A 5506-nucleotide genomic window follows, 5' to 3' on the forward strand; every position below is an offset into this window, starting at 1 on the left:
CTTTCAGTCACTTCCCTAATTTTAGTTGATCACATTTTTACTAAATGTGTATACCGCCTTTTTACTAAAGCAAAGGTAAATACAAAGCTGCAGTGGCCACTAGTGTTTTCCCTGTTCCGAGTCCACTCCCTTTGCCCTTTCTTTCCCGTTGACAGAGCCCCCTCCCCTCCCTATGAGGCCGTGGGCTTCAGGGCGTGTGGGCCCCGCTTTAGCCTGCAGGTGATCGGGCCCATTCTCCTCACCAGGGATGAGTTTAGGAAGTGGCATGTGACCTCGTTCTGATCTGTGAGGGGAAGTCTGCTTGGAACCTCAGAGAACAGTTTTTGGTGATACATAGATATTTGTAGAGAAGAAAATGTCATTTTCTAAGTTGGAAATTGTTGGGTATACCTGTGTGCCCGGACTTAGCAGCCACCATAGTGAATCTTGATGATCTTGTTAAACCATGGAATTAACCAACCCTGGAGCCACTCCACCTCAGATTATAGAGATGGCATTATTTTTTAACCATTTGAGTCAAGACGTTTTGTTACCTGCAGCTGAGTGCATCCTAACACACACACATTTCAGATGTGAAATAAGAACTGTCTTAATGGAAAATAGACTCAGCACTTTGGTTTTATGAATGTTTAAACAGCAGTTCTGACAGTTATCAAATGTTGTTAGAAGCATGCGTAAACAGAATGGAAGCTGACACGTGCATCAGAAGGATGTCAGCCTGGGTCGCGGGGGGTCATGCCAGATCCTGAGACCTGCCAACACCAATCTTCACTTAACTGCATTTCGTTTGGTATATGTGAATTTTCTTTTTATTACCTTGGGGATTCACTCTCACTTTTCCTTAGCCCTTTAAGTGTTATTAGAGGAAAAATGCTTTAATAACAGCACTCTGAGTTGTTAAAGCACCTTCTATGTGAAGTCTTCAAATCCTTTACAAAGCGGGAAATGTGACTGACTGTCGCCTGGTCCAAGGTCACAGTGGACCACTTTCAGAGCTAAGTGTGTATTGAGGAGATTCCACATAAAGAATAATTAGGACCTATGAAAAACCCCAATAAATTAGGGACTATAGAACCGAATTTTATGTTTATATTGTGCAACTACAAATAAAATCTTCTCATTGGGGCCCTATTGGCTTTCCTGAAGTTTATTTTATTTTTTTCTTTCTGCGAAGGATGTTGCTTTCTCTCTGAAAGTCTTGGGCATTAAAGGATTAAAGGCACTTGAATAAGAAAGCAGCCCTGTCAGGTAATACAAACACTAGCCAGAAGATTAGTTGTATCCTTTACTTTTTATTCTTAAATAGGTTTTAACATCCAGAAGTTTAATTTGTCCTTCAATGAGTAACTCTAGTCACGTTTTGTGATTTTATTGTTAATGCTTGAAAAGAAGGACGGGCTGGAAGAAGCAGACCAAACAGTGTCTGTCTGGAAGATGACTGTTACCGGCCTTGGTTCTTGGGTTCCTGCACTGTCTTCACGGGGCTGTCCAGTGCGCACGCTGAGTGAATGCTCTGGTCTGCAGGGGCGTGCCTTCTGCTGCCTGCCTCCTCCCTCCTTCTGCCTCGGCTTGCCTACCTACTCTGGGGGTACATCTCCCCTGGAGTTAACATCACCCCAGGAGCTGATGTAATTACCACGTAAGCACATACTAAGTGTTTAATAAATTGTTCCTTGAATCAAATTGAATTGATAGAATGGTATAATATAAATTCCAGGTGTCAAAAGACACAATGTGACTTGTTAGGCCTTCTTCCAGCCTTCTATTTCAGGAGCTCCACTGCCTTCTGTTCTGTAAGCGGAGACATAGGTTCTCTTCCCTAGTTTATGTCTCACCAATTCTGGACTTGTCTTTAGCTCTACCATCGGCTAAGATTGGTCCACACACAGAAGAGAACCAACGGCATAATAAGTGTGGAGGAGGCATTTGAAAATTGGCGGGAAACAGGAACGCATCAGCAGACATTCAGGAATGCCCATTACGGGTTGGTAAAGGACTTCTTTTGGAGTTCTGGTTTCTGCTTGTTTCAGCCCCCTTTCTAAATGCACATATGCTGTATATGGTTTTTCTCACGCGTTTCATGGGGGAAAACACAAGTGTCTTTGCAACTGCACACTGAAATTATATAGCATATGGCAACTTCAGATACAAATACCTGCAATTTTCAGTTTTCTAGAAAAACAGCTAAAGCCCTGCAAAGAGAAGTAAAAAGTCCTTGAAAATATGACTAAAGTAGGAATAATGGTAAAAAAAAAATAGATTCTTGGCTCTCAAATTTCACAGAACAAGATTCTTTTCCCTGGTAATTAAAAACAGGACTTTAATGGTGAGATTTACAGATAATTCTTACAGTTTTCAGTTATGATTTTTTCAGTTTCTTACAAACATTCATAAGAGCAGCTTTCAAATATCAATATTTAATGATATAATTTTAGAAGCTTGCCCTTTGGTTACAAAATAGCTGTGAAGACGCAGCAGTGGCTAAACAGTGGAGGGGCGTCTGTGTGATAGATACACGCTTACTGTGGGTTGCTTATTGAGACCTGAAATTTGGTTTTATTTGTTTATTTATTTATATTTTGTAACACTAATACAATCTAGAGTAGCAGAGTCCAAACAGGCTTTTTGTGATGATGGAAATGATGTAAATCTGTAGTGTCAGAACTGAATTCTAATTGTATTTAAAATTTTTTTAATATTTTATTTATTTTTAGAGAGGGAAGGGAGGGAGAAAGAGAGAGAGAGAGAGAGAAAGAGAGAGAGAAACATCAATGTGTGGTTGCTGGGGGCCATGGCCTGCAACCCAGGCATGTGCCCTGACTGGGAATGGAACCTGCGACACTTTGGTTCGCAGCCCGCACTCATAATTGTATTTAATTTTTAAAAAATTTTTTATTGTTGTTCAAGTACAGTTGTCTCCATTTCTCCGCCCACCACCTCCCCCTACTGTAGCCATCCCCACTTCCCACCCTCTGTCCCATCCCCCTTTGGCTTTGTCCATGCGTCCTTTATACATTTCTTGAAATTTGGTTTTAAAAGAATATAACTTAAACAGAACACAGTGTTGGGTATTTTCATCCAGCCATCTTCAAGTCCAGAATAATTGTCTTTTGGTAGCCCTGTGTCAACATAAAAAAATTGAGATGTATTCTAAAATATTCCAATTTTCATGAGTTGTGTTTCCATAAATTGTTGAGCACTTCTGAACTTACACACATTTTTACTGAAACGGCAACATTTCTTGGAAACATAGCAGTTTCCATTAAGTGTGCATCCTGCTGTGTAATGAAATTTTCCTAAAGTGTCTTTTGTGCTTAAAGGCATGTCTCCTGAGGTTTGCTTCTAGAATTTGGAGGGATAAAGCACTATTTTTCCCTTTCTTTATACCTCATGATTTAAAGTCCTCTTTCTTCCTGTTTTTTTGAATATAGAAACATTCTTTTCTTTCTCATGTGTTTCTATAGTTGTCAAACTCAGATGTCCTTTAATTAATGAGTTAGAGGTCTCAGTAGAGTTGGCAATCTGTATAGTTTTATAAAATCAGGGTCTTATAATGAAATTTGTTCTTTTTCTTGAGTCAGACTTTTATAGTCTAGTAAGGTTGCTCAGAAATCCAAATATATACGTATTCAGTCCAAGGTAGAAAATAATGCCAACCAATGACACAGAGAATAGAGCTTTTAGTCATAATAAATAATTTTTCCCACTAGAGACAATAATCAGAGCTGTTATCTTGAAGCACATGGAGAAGAGGCAGGTTTTTAGTTTTATTCCTGCCATATTAACCATTACAATGCAATTGAAATTGCTACAGCTGATACAGGCAACTGTTCTAACCATGACTTGTCCATAGCCAGGCCTGTGAGAAAAGAAACATGCAAAGGTTATTCTTTTGAATTCGTGAACATATTATATCAGATATGTTTTCTCATTGAAGTTAAGCTTACTTTTGAAAAAAATCTGTAAGTTATGGTGGATCTCTGTACATTACTTAAAAGCAGTCTGATAATTGTCTGATAAAACCCATCAACATCCTTGGGGATTACTTGTGAATGGCACATGTTGCCGTTTTCCTGGAAGACGAGTGCTTTGGGGCGTCGTGGTCCCTCTGTGCTCCAGATGGAGTCTCTCCGTGGCATCAGGCAGCAGTGCCAGTCCAGCTCAAGGAGAGAGTCTGTCTTTGTGTCCTTTGCTTTAAAGTAGGAGTATGTGACTCTAGGAACATTAATAAAGGAACTTGGCACCAAATTTGAGAAACCAAGACATTTAAAACGTATTACCATAGAGCTTGGTTAAATAACTATTTTTCTACATGTTATCTGTAATTGCAGATAGCTGTTTCATAAAGTATTTATATATATCTGACAACACATGTAAGTTGTATTTAATAATACAGACCTCTGGGATCAGATGCTCAGGGTTTATGTGGCCAAATTGAGTTCAAATCCCATTATTGTTACATACTCTCTGAGAGATTTTGGCCAAGTTACTTTTTAGAGCTCAAACTTATTTATCTGTAAAATGGGGATAGTAATAGTACATACGTCGTAAAGCTAAGCAGTGATTAAACGAATGAGTAAATATAAAGGCCCTTAGCAAGTGCCTGGGCACTTATCGCCTGGGCACTTATCTCCTGGGCACTGCATTAGGGTGAGAGGCTTTCTTGCTTGGAGGTCACGTGTGTCGTATAAGCAGTAACTCCGGATGGCAGCCAGCAGGGCAGGACATGGGAAGGAGGAGACGAAATCGCCTGTTGGTGCTGAGAACACTGACGTGCACACAGATACAGCCTTCAGCCAATCTCTTCTAGTCTCTTCCCGTCCTCCCAAGCACTACCTACTTTGCAACAACAAATTAAAACTTTACAATGAATTTGCCTGATTTACAGATGAAGATATCAAAACTCTGACAAAGAGGTCAGAGTTTCATAACTGACAGATTTGGGCTTTAAACCTCTGGCTTTCTTATTCTGAAGATTGTATCACCACTATTTACTGCAAATATTTCTTTCTTTAACACAAAAAGTAATCCTTAGGATTAAAAAATGACAATTTTTATTCTTTCAGACTGCACACACTTTTTGTTTAGATGAGTGTGAAAGTAGACACACTGCATTCAGAACTTTAGAAATCTTCATTATCTATCCTCCTCTCTTCCCGCCTCGTCGTAAGTGGATGTATGTGACGAGCTAGGAAGCAGATGAGTAAAGGAAGAATTTGGATGGTACTTCTGGCATTAAGAACAGAGGACAGCTCTTCCCTATATAAGAGGACAGATTTGAACAATGACATGAAATCAATGATCTCATGTCATGGAGTTCTAAATAAGTTGTATTTTGCAATTAGTTGTTTTGCTGCCCCTGAATTTGCTTAACCACCTTGTGATTTAAATGAGAAATATGCTCTTATTCCTGATCTTTTTCTCAGTGATGGGTCTTGATTTGGAGAATTTTCTGGGCTATTGACATAGTTGACTCTACCATTTCAAAATTCATAGTATTGATTAG

The 5506-nt window shown here is 39.3% G+C and overlaps 1 protein-coding gene across 1 annotated transcript in view; it reads left to right on the top strand.

Moving 5' to 3' along the window:
• LOC114495248 (A-kinase anchor protein 7) overlaps positions 1 to 5506 on the top strand; it is a 104304-nt gene that overhangs the window by 72273 nt on the left and 26525 nt on the right.

This window comes from Phyllostomus discolor, chromosome 4, assembly GCF_004126475.2.
Source record: "Phyllostomus discolor isolate MPI-MPIP mPhyDis1 chromosome 4, mPhyDis1.pri.v3, whole genome shotgun sequence".
NCBI classification, from domain to species: domain Eukaryota; kingdom Metazoa; phylum Chordata; class Mammalia; order Chiroptera; family Phyllostomidae; genus Phyllostomus; species Phyllostomus discolor.